At 37.7% G+C, this 14,770-nt stretch overlaps 2 pseudogenes; both read left to right on the top strand.

The window, feature by feature from the left end:
• Positions 1–2,153: 2,153 nt before the first annotated feature.
• LOC139040525 (olfactory receptor 4B1-like) lies at positions 2,154–3,070 on the top strand (annotated as a pseudogene).
• A 6,958-nt stretch (positions 3,071–10,028) lies between these two features.
• LOC123277898 (olfactory receptor 4X2-like) lies at positions 10,029–10,938 on the top strand (annotated as a pseudogene).
• Positions 10,939–14,770: the final 3,832 nt, after the last annotated feature.

Below are 14,770 nucleotides of genomic sequence, written 5' to 3'. Positions count from 1 at the left end.
TTATTTGTACAGTATACTTATCTGTAGAAATATTTCACATTTTATTATTTAAAAGAATTAATTTTTCTCTTTTTATGTGTGTAGTGAGAAAGATTGGCCGTGAGTTAACATCTGTGGCAATGTTCCTGTATTTTGTTTGTGGGATGCTGCCACAGTATGGATTGATGAGCAGGTGTAGGTCTGTGCCTGGGATCTGAAACTACAAACCCTGGGGCCCTGAAGCAGAGTGTGCAGACTTAATTACTATGCAACCAGGCAAGCCCTAATATGTCGCATTTCAAACTTTTTATTTAAAAATATTTATTGGTTATTATAAATGCAATATTTGTTTGGTGGTGTTTTCTTTTTTTTGAGGAATATTAACCCTGAGCTAACTAATACAAATCCTCCTCTTTTTGCTGGGGAAGACTGGCCCTGAGCTAACATTCATGCCCATCTTCCTCCACTTTGTACATGGGATGCCTACCTCAACATGGCTTTTGCCAAGCGATGGCATGTCCACACTCGGGAACCGAACTGGCAAACCACAGGCCACCGAGAAGTGGAACAGGTGAACTTAGCTGTTGTGCCACCGGGCCGGCCCCTCAGTTGTGTTTTCTAACTAGTAATTGTATTTTGAACTTATAGTTTTTAGTGATTTTCAGTTCCACTTTTGCTTTTCCCTAAGTTTACATCTTAAGGAATTTCGCTTACAAGAAACAGAAACCTATTCAAGCTAGGTTAGGCAAAAAGGAGCATTTACATGAGCAATAAGGGGCTTTCTCCGGTGCCCAAGTACACAAAGGACTGATTAGGGATTATAAAGTGAAGGATCAAAGATACTCTGTGGATCTGACATGCTATGACCTCTTTATCTACAATTTTCTTGTTCCAGAATATCAGTTTCTTAATTTTAAACACTCACTGACTTCATTTGCTTTCAAATTTCTGCATCTGTCCCTACCTGAGGAAGTCTGATACACACTGCTTTGTTTCCATCTATCTGCATCACTGACTTTTGGTTTTTCTGCTAATTTTGGCCCTTACAGTTCACATGTACTTTTACTTCTTCAAAATTATGTTTCTTGAAAATTTCAGTGTGACATTAGAGACAGAGGGAAAAGTAATGAGGATAAAATGTATAGTAGAGGGTAAAAATGTTCATACTTTTTCTTTATTGTTTCTCTTGGAATATGTGTGATGAAAAAATTCCTGATTGGCACCTTAATATAGAGAATATTGTTTTGAATCACATGACATTCTTAACTTGAGTGTGTATTGTGATCTGTATTTCTTCTGTATAGTTGGGAGTTGTGTATATATGTATAAGAGGTGCTCAGTGAGTATCTGTTCCAGAGGAGTAACATATAGAGGGATCCTCACTCTTCTTATACTTTGCTGCTGAGTACCAACTTGAAAGGCAGCCAAGCAGGATTACTAGCCGTACCAGTGTTCTAGAGGACAAGCTCTCTGAGTTCAGGATTTCTCAGTAGTTTCAGCAGTGGGGGAGGAGGTATAAATATAATAGTGAAATGATGGAGACAAACTAATAAGTTGAATTCTCTTGAAATGTTCGCACATTTGTTATATAAACATAGTTATTGAAGCTGCAAGGCAAGTGAAGGAAACTGACATAAGTTAAGTGCTGGTATAACTAAGTGAACAAACAGTACAGAGGACCTTTTGGAAAGAGAAGAATTATTGGTAAGAAGATGATTCACTGATTCAGAGATGAAAGAAAGAAGGAATTTAGGAGCGGGAGTGTGTCATGGGGATTCCCCAATAATATAGAACATTGAAAACACAATGAAGATAATAAAAATATGTGCTATGAACTTCATTGGCCCCCAAATTCAGAATATCCATTGCAGAATCAGAAGGAACCCTGGACTGAAGTGAGAAAGCTCAGTTCTGAGTCCGAGAATTCACTACTTTCTGTGGGATCCTGGATAAATAACCGTTTCTCTGAACCTTCATTTTCTAATATGAAACTTTTGTTAGATTTATAATATTTAATGCTGAGTGAGTACATATTGGATAAATGAATGAATTCATGATAAGTTTGTATGCAAAGTGGTTTACACTGTCTAATGTGATATAAGTGAGGCAAATTGGTTGCAATCAGTGTTTGCTTTATTGCAAGTCTCTCCATAGTTCACATCCAGCATATCTGAATGGATTTCCTGGACAGTGCAAATAACATGACTGAGTTAATTATAGCTGGTCTTTTCAAGGATCCAGAGGTTCAGAGAAAGTGCTTTGTGGTGTTTCTCCTGTGTACTTGGCCATGGTGTTGGGTAATGGCCTCATTGTTGTGACAGTCAGTGTCAGTAAGAGTCTGAATCCCCCCATGTATTACTTCCTTAGGTACCTGTCCCAGAGGAGATCAATTACTCATCTACTATTGTTCTGAAATTCATCACAGACCTACTTGCCAAGAGCAAAACCATCTTCCTTGAGGGCTGTCTGGCTCAGATATTCTTCTTCCACTTCCCTGGTGTTACTGAGATCTTCCTTCTCACGGTGATGGCCTATGACCGCTATGTGGCCATGTGCAAACCCCTTCACTAAACAACCATTATGAGGAGGCCTATGTGTCACCATCTGGTGGTTGGTTCCTGGCTTGGGGGATTTTTTAATTCCATGGTTCAGATCATTGCTACTTTCCAATTATCTTTTTGTGGCCCCAATGTGATTTACCACTACTTCTGTGACCTCCTTCCTTTATTCAAGATTTGTTGCACTGACACCTCTTGGAGTGGGTTATTGTGCTGGCCAACAGTGGATTATTCTCTATCTTCTCCCTCCTCCTCTAGGGGTCTTCCTATATCGTCATCCTGGTCAACTTGAGGAGCCATTCTGCAGAGGGGAGGCGCAAAGCCCTCTCCACCTGTGCCTCTCACATCACCGTGGTCATCTTGTTCTTTGGACCTGCCATCTTCCTCTACATGCAGCCCCCCGCACCTTCCCTAAGGCCAAACTGGTGGTTGTGTTCTATACAGTCATCACCCCTATGCCGAACCTCATCATCTATAGGCTCAGAAATGCAGAGGTGAAAATGGCCATGAAGAGTTTGTGGGCAAGAAAGTGAATTCAAGGGTGTGATAAAAATGAAAACTTGAAAAAATTAGCATGAACAGTGACCAGTTAAGCTTTCTGATTTTAGTCAGCTGTGAGGAAGATAGTAAATGTTAACCTATTCATATTTTTATCCTATTTTATTTTATTTTTTATACCACTGGCCTAGGATGATGCGTATTAATGTTTCTATTTCTTTACATACCACAAGGATATCTCAAACTCCCCTAGTACTTTGTTGCTGCAATCCTTAAACCCTAATTCCCCACAGAACTTGTGTTTATAAATGATTTTCTATCTGACTTCTACCTTTTGTATCAACTTTCATTCTATTTTCACCATCATGAAAATAATAAAATATAAAATTATTTATCTTCTTTAGATATTTGTCATTCCTTAATTTCTGTAAAGTTCATTTTATAAATAAGGATTTGGGTACCAATAAGAAATTTACTGAATGGCTGAAGACACATCTTTGCAAAGTAGTCCCTGAACTTTTCCTGGGAATCCAAGAACGCTTGACTTTCCACTGTCAGAGAGGGAATAAAATTCATCCCTTTATCAGCCTGGATGGCCTCCAACTTCCCATGCAATTCCAGAGGGGCTTGGCTCCTTCTCTGTTCTAAACATTCACCATATCAGTCTGTTCAAACTGAGATTCCTTAAAAAGTCTAACAGTCATGTTCTCTTCATAAAACCTTTGCCAATTTACCTGAGTTAGAAAAACCCACTTCCTCTGAAAACTGACTGTCCCTTGCTCATCTGGACTATTTCTTACGGCATTTAGTGCTTTATACTTTATATTATTTATATTTATGGATGTATGTACCTTGAAACCTACTTGATGGAAGATATTTACCTTTCTGTTCTACTTCACTGCTTAGCATAATTTTATGAACAAACTATGTTCTCAGAAAATTTTAGTTGAATAAATGAACAGAAAATTAAATAAACTAGTGGATAATAGAATATTAAAAAGCCATATTGTCTGTGGTGTCCATGTCCTTACATGATGGTGCGAAGGATAAAGAAGGTCCTATGGCTTCAACATCCCATTCTAGGCTTCAATTTCTAGATTGTACATTATGATTATTTTCTTTGCATGGAAATTATGAGATTTTCACTTTGCATTATAAAATCACTCCAATTAACAAACAATCCACATTCAATATCTTAATGTTGATAAATCTGCCATCATCAGAGAAGAAAACACATTAATAAGTCTGAGCAATGATGACAAAAGAAACATTGCTTAAAGACACAATTTGGATGAGATTAAGATACAAGTGCCACTTGTTACCATTCTCTATGGAGGATCTGAAATTGTATTCACTCCCAACATATATGTATTTTTAAGTAATTTCATTGGGTTTATAATGGTATGTAACATTGTGTAATTTAGGGGTATACATTATTTTTTATCAATTCCTGAATATACTTCATCATGCTCACCCCCAGTAATCTAATTTTTATTCATCACCATAAATATGTGCCCCTTTGTCCCTTTTGCCAATCTCTCAGCCCCCTTCCCCTCTGGTAACCACTAATCTGTTCTGTTTATCCATGTATTTGTTATCTTCCACATATGAGTGAAATCATGCAGTATTGGTCTTTCTCTGTCTGGCTTATTTTGCTTAGTGTCGTACCCTCAAAGTCCATCCATGTTGTTGCAAATGTGACAATGTTATCTTTTTATGGCTGAGTAGTATTCCACTGTATATATATACCACATCTTCTTTATCCATTCATCTGTAGAAGGGCACTTGGGTTGATTCCACAAATTGGCTATTATGAAAAAAGCTGCAATGAACATAGGGGTGGATAAGTCTCTTTAGATCATTGATTTCAAGTTCTTTGGGTAAATACCACTAGTGAGATAGCTGGATGGCATGGTATTACTATTTTTAACTCTTTGAGAACTCTCCATACTCTTTTGCATAGTGGCTGCACCAGTTTGCACTCCCACCACCAGTGTATGAGGGTTCCATTTTCTCCATGTCCTCTCCAACATTTGTTGTTTTTTTTCTTGGTAATTATAGCCCCTCTGATCAGTGTAAGGTGATAGCTCATTGTAGTTTTGATTTGCATTTCCCTAATAATTAGTGATGTTGAGCATCATTTCATGTGTCTGTTGGCTGTCTTCCTTGGAAAAATCTCAGTTCATATCCTTTGCCCATTTTTTGATCAGGTGGTGTTGAGTTGTATGAGTTTTTTATATATTTTGAAAATCAACCCCTTGTCTGATAAATGCACACCCAATATATTTTTTGTTTCTCATATGCCACTTTGATCCATGTAAGATCTGAGGAGGCAATGCCATGTTTGATTTTAGATTAGCACCTTACCCTCATGGCATCAATCATAGCCCTTTCATAGCTGTCCCTATTTTCGACAATGTTGAAAATTGAGCTGCATTCTGTCTCTTTGGTGATCCGTAATGCAACATGCACAGACAGCAGGGAGGGATGACCCAGACTGGAATCACCACTCTATCAACTTCTACCTGTGCTACCTTGGCTTCATTCACTTTTCCTCTTGGGGTTAGCAGGTTGTGGTATAAGGAAAGATTGTGGTATCTAGAGACATCAATTCATGTTTTTCTTTGTCTTTCCCTATTAATGTGATCTTGTGGGAGTCCCTGGAAGGCTTTCTAATTCACTTGGTGTCTGCACCCCATTAATATGTTTATAATATCTGAAATTCCACAGTAGGAGCTTTATTTCATGGGAGTATGGCACTGATAGAATGAAAATATCTCTGGGAGTTGAAATACAATAAAGTTATTATTAACCATTTATGTCTTAATCTGAACAATTTTACAAGACACTTCCCCTTCTATACAGTCATTATCTGGGTGCTGAGGTATGGCTTAAGCTACATCCAGCCTGTTGTCTGTTTTTGTATGTCCTGCCAGCTAAAAATGGGTTTAGCATTTTTAAATGTTTGAAGAAAAACAAGGTAGAATAATATTTTGTAAGACCTAAAAGTTATATGAAATTCAAATGTTAGTGTCCATAAATAAGGTTTTATTGGACTACAATCATGACTATTATTTTACTTTTTATCTCTGGCAGTTCTTGTGGTACAGAGGCATAACTGAATAGTTATGACGGAGACTGTGTAGTCTGCTAAGCCTAAAATATTTACTATGTAACCCTTTACAGAAAAAGTTTACCAACTCCTGGCTTAAGTTGTAACAAAATTATTGCTTACTAAAGAAATTTGGAGGTCCGTGTTTCCAGGGTTGTTTTGTGAATTCTGTGATGCCAGAGCACCTGGTCGGTGCCTCTTCAATTTTCTTGGCTGTCCCCTCATGGCTGAAAGATGGCTGGAGCACCCCCAGGTGTTATATGCTCACATGAGGGGAGAGAGGGGCTCTAATTTTATTTTCCCAGAAATTCCCCAGAGCAATTTTAATTTTTATTTTTATTGATCAGAACTAGGTCACATCTATGCCTAGATGTAAAAGAAACTGGGATAGGGGTTATATATATCTATATATCTATATATCTAATCTATCTATCTATCTATCTATCTATCTATCTATATTCCTGCAAAGGGGAATGGGATTATATTATCAGTTTAGACTAGGCACTGCATTTCCCCTGGTCTGGGCACATTGGTGCTTGAACAAATTCAGGGTTCTGTTTTTATGGAAAGAATATCTGCCACAGGGAGTTTTGGTAAGTGGGATATCTTGGAGGGTAGTGTGTAGGGGCATAGTGAGGTGGCTACAGGATTTTTATCTGGTGCTAGAGTGACAGACTGAAACCTAGTTCAACTACTTAGTGACTGTACAACCTCAGGCAAGTGACTGAAATTCTGTGATTCAGTGTCTTTGGCATGGAAGTTTGGACTCAGTTTTCCTGTGAGTGCACCCTGCTTTAATTTTCCACTGGAGGGTAAAGGGGGATCTGGGATACAAGTGATCTTATGGAATTTAAAAAAACTTTTATTACAGAAAATTATATACATTATATATTTACAGATGTGGTCAAAGTAGGATAATGAACTCATGTGTACCCAACATCCAGTTTCAATAATTAGCAATTCAGGACAAATTTTGTTTCATCCCACTAGGGCATCTCAAGAATAGCACTATTCACATTTTGGGTCAGACAATTCTTTGTTGTTGGGAGGTTTCCTGTGCATTGTAGGATGTGTCCTAGCATCCCTGGGCTCTCCCCATTAGATGCCAGTAGCACCTCTTCTCCTCCCAGGTTATGACAATGAAAAATGCCTCTAGATATTGCCAAATGTCCTCTACTGGGCAAAATCACCCCCAGCTGAGAAACACTGATCTATACTCTCTTTCATACCAAAGGCAAGGAGAAGTACTGTTTCAGTTTTCTGACATTTGTGGCCCACATTCCTTAGACCCATCCTTTGAAATGGTGTAATTTCATGTAAAGTCATATTTTTGAGTTCATGATAAGCAGGAGCTATATCGAATTGACCTCTGAACAGCACAGAGCCCCATACAGTGTACATGTCCCTGGGTGAATTTAAGTTTTTCACATGTTCTATTGATTTCTGATGTTACCTACAAGGAAGTTTGAGATTTTAGTATGAAGGTTCTACATCCCATGAGGTAGTCATCCTGAATAGGAAGGGAAAGGTATGGCTGTCTGTGAACCAATCTTCTCAATTGATCATCACACCTTCCCCCCTGTTATCTCTCATGTAGAGTGAACTCAAGGCTGGGCTGCCAGAATTTTATCTCTCGGTGGAATATTTGGGAAGCAAGTCCAATTTGCTCTTGTTTTAAATCAGGTGTAATAGACTCAGTGGCTTAGTCTCAGCATTCCCTAGCCTGAGGCTGCAGGGGGTGCAGATCTTCCATCTGGTGATTCCTGAGATGTATGAAGGTTGATTGGTAGCTGGGCCTTAATGCTAACTGGGAAACCTGCATGAACTGAGGGCTATTCTCCTGGCATTATTTGCATCTCTGTGGTCAGAAGAGAAAAAGGAACTGTGATAACAGCAAAGCCACAGAAACCTTGGGTGAGTTCTGTTTTGTGAGCATGTGCTTATTTTTTATAATGATTACAATCCAATTTGAAAGCAAAGGGAATGTTGCCTTGGAGCACATGGCATTTTACAAATCATTCTCTCATCGGTCTGGTCTGCCTGAGACAAGCACAGTGCTAGGTATAGATTCAGGGATGGAGAAGGTATGGTCTCAGTCCTTGGGGACCTTTGTACTTGAAATATTTACTGAACATCTACAATGTACCAAATACTGTGCTAAGAAGTCTATGGCAGATGTATATCCACTCTTCATTTGTTCTATTTATGATCATTGAATGCTATTTTGTGGAGGCACTTCAGTAAGATCTGGAGATGAAGGGGTAGCAAGATATAATCTCTACTCTCATGAAGTTCATGATTTAGTGTGGCAGATGGTCACATAACACAGTTAAAATTCAGTATGAAAAGTGCTGTGATTACAAAATATCCTGAAAGAAGAGGGCCATGGACTGTAAGAGTCTGTGGATTGTGGAGATGTATTTCCTGCCTCTGGGATGACTCCAATGTTTCACAGAGTATGGGAACTTATGTGCTCCTGGGATGGGCTGGGAGTGGGATATATCGCATCTACCTGTGATGTCGGTATTATCTCTATGCTACAGTTTGGCCCTTGACTCTGAGAAGCAAAAGAACTGTCTAAATATCACATAGATGCTACCTGAAGAAACCTGGATATAAACCCAGGAGTCTAGACTGCTAAGAGTGCTTTCCTCAATGAATGGCTTCTTGGTAAAATCCCCCAGCTGTTCTGAGAATTTAGGATTTGTCTCTGCCCTCCATTTGTCTCTGTAATTGTAAATCTTATCAGTGATTTCCTTCTGCCTCATGGTAGTCCTTAATCTCCTGAGCCTGTCCCCAAACCCTGAAGGAAAGAAGCTTTGTGGCATGAGTGGATGCCATGCGCCTCTTAGTCTCAGGTGCCCTGGAGTCTCACTGTACAAAGGCTGGGTTGATACACAAAGACTTCAGTCACCTTGGACAAAGTCCAGCATGGACGGGACTGTCTGCAAATCAGTCAGTGCACATTCTTGGTGATTCCCTGAGGTGTTGTAAGGCTGGAATACATAGAAGCTTGTGTCATAGCAAGAGTGGGCACTCTAGGTGGAGGGGTGGTTTATATTTCCGTAGCTACTGGAGGCATATGATTGGAGCAAATGAAGGTATCAGTAAGGAGAAAAATTGTGCATGAGTTGAGCTGATCCTTAGAAAGGGACAAGATCATCCAGTGACCTGGTGTGGAAGGAGAAAATTAGGAGGAGAAAGTAGAAATAAGACGGAGTACTGAGTGTCAAGGGACATCTCTTCTGAAGACAGTTAAGGGAAGTGGAGTGGTGAGAGTACCATTCTGCAAACCAAGGATGGAAAGAGCAAATGAAGTGGGATGAAAGGGAGATGCAGAAAAAAGGCAAAAGCATTCAACAGCAGCAGAGAGACATCTAACATGGAGACAGCAATGCTATCTTTGTGCCCCATGTCATCCAATAAGGCATTCATTTCCTAATAGATTTCCTCTCCTCTGCTCTATTTCTACTAGTCCAATCTCTACTGAAAAATGATTTTCCTTGCAGTTGACTAACATTCTTGATGATTCCCCATTGTCTGTAGGATAAACCCTAGAGTCCATAACAGTCCTTCATGAACTGGTACCAGACTCTATCTCCAGCTTTATCTTTGTGATTCTCTGGTTTACTCCAGCCACACATAGATGAATTTTTATAGCTTTGTGTACTAGTCTGCCTTTTTGGAATGTTCTTCCCTTCTTGTACTTGTAACTAACTCCCACACATTTTTCAATTTCCAGTTCATAAGCTGTTAAGATATGCAAGGGATTATTACATAATTCAACCAGTTAATGAAGGAGTTTTTTATTTTGTATCATTTCAGATCACCTCACCCAATTATTGCCTCCTGGTGGTGACCTCATGGCTAACATACACAACATGACTGAATTCATTTTTCTGGGATTTTCTCCCAATCAAGATGTGCAGAAAGTTTGCTTTGTGCTGTTTCTGGTCTTGTACACAGCAATTGTGCTGGGGAATCTCCTCATTGTGCTCACTGTCATGACCAGCAGAAGTCTTGGTCCCCCTTGTACTTCTTCCTCTGCTAACTGTCCTTTATGGAGATTTGCTACTCCCCTGCTGCAGCCCCCAAGCTCATCTCAGATTTGCTGGCTGAAAGGAAAGCCATATCTCTGTGGGGCTGCATGACACAGATTTTCTTCATTCACATCTTTGGTGGCACTGAGATGTTCCTGTTCACTTGATGGCTTATGACCACTACGTGGCCATCTGTAAGCCCCCGAACTATACCACCATGATGAACCAGCAGGTGTGTGCTGTCCTGGTGGGAGCAGCATGGGTGGGGGGGCTTTGTGCATTCCTTTGCCCAAATCCTTCTCATCTTTCACTTGCCCTCCTGTGGCCCCAATGTGATCAATCACTATTTCTGTGACCTGCTTCCCCTGCTCAAACTTGCCTGCTCTGACACCTTCCTCATTGGTCTTCTGATCATTGCCAATGGGGGAACTTTGTCTGCTATCAGTTTTGTGGTCCTCTTAACCTCCTATGTGGTCATCTTGGTCCATCTGAGGACTCAAAATTCTGAGGGGCAACGCAAGGCCCTCTCCACCGGAGGGTCCCAAATCATTGTGGTTTCCTAGTTCTTTGGGCCCTGCATCTTCATCTATCTGAGGCCTTCTACCACTCTGTCTGTGGACAAGATGGTGGCCGTGTGCTATACAGTGATCACTCCAATCCTCAACCCTGTCATCTACTCCCTGAGAAATGCAGAGACGAAGAAGGTGATAAAGAGGCTGTGATTAGGACAATGGAATTAGATGAGAAATAGAGACCACATCCTGGTATTGATCATCTGGTTTAGAATGATGCTGAGTCCAAACTGATAGGGCAGAATGGGATGAAGAAAAGTTCACGTTACTTCTTAGTTCTAAAGTTATTGTAACTTATTCCCATCTTCACCAAATTCATTCTAATCACTTGTAAAATAATTCCTCTTATGGATGTAGTATAACTTAATTATACATATAACCATTTTCTGTTAGATGTTTAGATCATTTCTAATTTTTTACTACTATCAGTAATTCTGTGATAAGTATTCTTGAATAGAAATCTTTATACATCCTATTTTCTTTTAGACTCACTTGGTGTGGTAAATTTACTATTTTAAAAGCCATAATGATTTTATGCATAGTATTAGATTGGTTCTTATAAAAGTTGTAATAATTCACCTTCCTTCTGAAAGTGCTCTTGACAGAATTGAACGTTGTCATTAAAATTTTGATGAGAAATGAGATTTTACATAGTCTTAGAGTATTTCCCCACAAGATGCTTATTAATTGTGAAAGGGAAAATGTAACTCTACAATGGAGAAACATGGAAGACACTTCCTTAAACAATTACTCAAAGTCAACATCAACAATATTGAGACTGGAGAGGCACACAATATCATTACTCTGGTATTCTTACTGAAAATACGTAACCTGAATCTAATAATGACAAAATATCAGGCAAACCCCAATTGAACAGCATTCTGCAAAATTACTAACCTGCGTTATTCAAAGTATTAAGACAAAGAAATTGAAGTTTTCTAGGTTACAGATAGATGAAAACTAAAGGCAACCTGTAATCCTTGATTAGATCCCATACTAGATGAAGATCATTAGTGGGTAAAAGCACTGAGATGAAATAATAGCATGGTAGCAAAGTCAATTTCCTGATGTTGATACATTCTAGTGTGTTTACGTCAGAGAATGTCCTTGGACTGAGGAATTATTTACTAAGGTTTTTAAATATAAATGGTGATTATGTCATCAAATTTCAAACATTTTAATAAAAAATTCTATCTAGCTGTCTATCCGTTTATTAATTGAGAGAATGAATAATAAAGAAAATGTGGTAAAATATTAATGTTTGGGCAAATTGGTTTAAGGGTATACAAGAATTCTTTGTGTTATTATTATTACAACTGCTTTATAAGTCAGAAATTATTTTAAAATATAAAGTTAAAATATTTTCAAATTACATAGATATCTTGTTTAATTTGTATTTTTTGTTTCTTTTTTGTTAGCGAGAGGGGTTGCTTTAATGTTTAATTAGCTTTGAGGGGCCGCTCGGTGGCGTAGCGGTTAAGTGCATACCTTCCGCTTTGGCGGCCCGTGGTTCGCGGGTTTGGATCACGGATGTGGACATGGCACTGAGTGACAAACCATGCTGTGGTAGGCATCCCACATATAAAGTAGAGGAAGATGGGCATGGATGTTAGCTCAGGGCCAGTCTTCCTCAGCAAAAAGAGGACGATTGGCAGCAGATGTTAGCTCAGGGCTAATATTCCTTGAAAAAAAAAATTAGCTTTGAGTCATATGCAAAGTTTTCCATTTTTAAGACTTTATATTTATACATAGTAAAATCTATCAATTTTTTTCTTTAGATTCTTCAAGGTATCTGTGTTCAGATTATTTTGCATGATTAGTTAAATTTATATTTTCTTTTAAAAATACTTAAAATGTTTAATTTAATTCTGTGCAATGGTAATATACCCATAAGGTTTTAAAAAATCCACACAATAAGGGGTTGACACTTATTTCGCTCAGTCTGTTTCAGCGGCCCAGGGTTTCGCAGGTTTGAATTGTGGGCGTGGACATGGCACCCCTCATCAAGTCATGCTGAGGGGCATCCCACATGACACAACTAGAAGGACCCGCAACTAAAAATATACATCTATGTACCAGGGGGCTTTGAGGAGAAATAGGAAAAATAAAATCTTTAAAAATAATCAACAAAATTAAAAGGCACACAAGTACAAACTTTCATTCCATTTCTTTCCCCATACAGAAGTTTCCCCTTTCCCGTGTCCACACTAGATAAGCACTTTTCTGTTTCTTGTACTTCTTTTGGAGTTTCTTTAATGAAACACAAGTATAATATGTATGATAAGTGATATAATATGATAAAAGAAATGATAAATGGTATGATAAATAGATAATGGTCATTTATAGCTACTTTTTGTATGAAAAATAACATAGTATGTAAACAGACCTGAAATTTGCTTTATTTACTTAACGTATCTTGAAGATTTTTGTATATTAGTTTAAAGAAAACTTCCTTCTTCTTTTCTTACAGTTTGGCAGCATTCATGGAATGGATGTACCATTATTTACTTAACTAGTCATCTATTGATAGATATTTGGATTGTTTCCAAATAATGTTGCAGTGAATAACTTTGATTTAAATATATGCATCTAAACTAGGGTATATCTCCAGAAATGAAACTGCTGGATTATATGTATTCATTTTCATGTGATAGATATTACCAAACTACCATTCTTCACAGTCGTATCTATTTGTATTCTCACCTACAATTCTGTCTTTCCTATAAAACAATTTTTAAAATTTTGGATTTTGCTAATCTGATAGTTGAAAAAATAGGAGGTCAAATAATTTTAATTTACATTTCTCTTATTTTGAATGAAGCTGAACATCTTTTCATACACTTAAAGTCCACTTGTATTTTCTGTAAACTGCTCATATCCTTTTCCCAAATTTCGATTATGGTTCTTTTTATTATGTTACAAGAACTAGTTATAAATATATATATATATATTTTTTTCTTATCTGATACAAACTGTGGGCTTTCCCTCTGGTTTGCAATTTACTTTTTGACCTTATTGTTTCTTTCTGATATACAGCTGTCTTTGGCTTTATGTAGTTAATTATCATTATATTCCTTTATGTCATCTAGAAAGGCCAAGACCACAGTGTTTTTTATTATGGTAGCTTTATGAATGTTTTACTATCTAGAAGCCTAGTTTCTTCTGTTTCATATTATTCTGGGAATTGTTTCTCCATATGAACTTTAGATTTAGTTTTACTTCTGTTCCTGTTATATATCCCCCCAAAATTTATTATTATTTTGACTGATGCCATATTACATTCATAAATGTATTTAGCAAGGATCAACATTGCAATGATGTTAGTCCTCCTTTCCAAGACCATGGTTTGTCTTTTCATTTGCTGACATTTTCTTTTGTGTTCTTCAACAGAGTTTTAAAGTTTTTAATAAATCTTTAAAAATGGTATTCTTTTATTTTATGGCTGTTTGAGATATAATTGACATACAACATTGTGTAAGTTTAAGGTTGTACAGTCTGATGATGTGATGCACTTATACATTGCAAAATGATAACCACAATAGGGATAGTTAATAGCTTCATCACCTCAGATAATTCCCACTTTTTTGTGTGGTGAGAACATTTAAAATTTACACTCTGAGCAACTTCAAGTGTATAATACAATATTATTAACTATAATCACCATGTTGTACATGATTTCCCCAGAACTTATTCATTTTATAACTGAAAGTTTGTACTCTTTGACTAACATCTCCCCATTTTCACCACCTCTGGCCCTGGAAACCACCAATCTACTCTCTGTTTCTGAGTTCATCATTTCTAGCTTCCATATATAAGCGAGATCATACAGTGTTTGTCTTTCTCTTATTTATTTTACTCAGCATTATGCCTTCAAGATCCATCCATAAAGTCACAAAAGGCACAATTTCCTTCTTTTTCATGGCTGATTAATATTCCATTGTGTATATATCACGTTTTTTTTATCCATTCATCTTTAAATGGATACATAGGTTGTTTCCATCTTGGCTATTT

The sequence above is a fragment of the Equus asinus genome, chromosome 17, assembly GCF_041296235.1.
Source record: "Equus asinus isolate D_3611 breed Donkey chromosome 17, EquAss-T2T_v2, whole genome shotgun sequence".
In the NCBI taxonomy this organism is placed as follows: Eukaryota; Metazoa; Chordata; class Mammalia; order Perissodactyla; family Equidae; genus Equus; species Equus asinus.
Note: the sequence above shows the minus strand (reverse complement) of the source record. Positions and strands in the feature narration are given on the sequence as shown.